The sequence below is a fragment of the Sinocyclocheilus anshuiensis genome, unplaced genomic scaffold (genome assembly GCF_001515605.1).
Source record: "Sinocyclocheilus anshuiensis isolate Anshui unplaced genomic scaffold, SAMN03320099.WGS_v1.1 scaffold36, whole genome shotgun sequence".
Lineage (NCBI taxonomy): Eukaryota > Metazoa > Chordata > Actinopteri > Cypriniformes > Cyprinidae > Sinocyclocheilus > Sinocyclocheilus anshuiensis.
Window position 1 is genome coordinate 524,680 of NW_015554072.1, and position 688 is coordinate 525,367.

The window sequence follows — 688 nt, forward strand, 5'->3', positions numbered from 1 at the left end:
TACACTACAGTTCAAAAGTTTGGGGTCAGTAAATTTTTATTCTTTCTTTTTTTGAAAGAAATTAAAACTTTTATTCTGCAAGGATGTGTTAAACTGATAAGAAGTGATAGCAAAGGTTTATATTGTTAGAAAAGTTTATATTTTGAATAAATGCTGTTCTTTTTAACTTTTTATTCATCTTTTGAACAGTAGTGTGTTACATGCTTTACTAGTTAATTAAGCTCAGATTAAAAAATAAATACATAAATATATACATAAATAAAGATATTTTAGTTTATATTTCCCTCCGTTTATTCAATAATTAGAAACAGGATCAAAGGTCTTGTTCTGAAACGTCAGATATCACGATCATAATATGACCTGGGTGAAGGGCTGCACAATTAATCGAATTTCTAATCGTGATTACGATTATGGATGCCACAATTACGTAATCGTTCAAAGCGGCAATTAATCGTTCAAAGTCGACTTATGTTATTCTGCATGCTTAAAAGGTTAGTTCACCCAAAAATGAAAATTAGGCCATAAATTACTCACCATCACTTTAACCTAGCTTGCGCCGACAGTTGTACACGGAAGCAGTTCTGGGCTGATTACGTATGAGTTCAGCATTGCGCATGCGCCAGTAAGTCTCGTGAAAACCAACGTTTGTTTACAGGATCAAAGGAAGCAAAGTTTCCTTACTTTAACA

General features: G+C 32.6%; 1 pseudogene; it reads right to left on the minus strand.

The window, feature by feature from the left end:
* LOC107668763 (DNA topoisomerase 3-beta-1-like) overlaps nucleotides 1-688 on the minus strand; it is a 19,551-nt pseudogene that overhangs the window by 10,780 nt on the left and 8,083 nt on the right.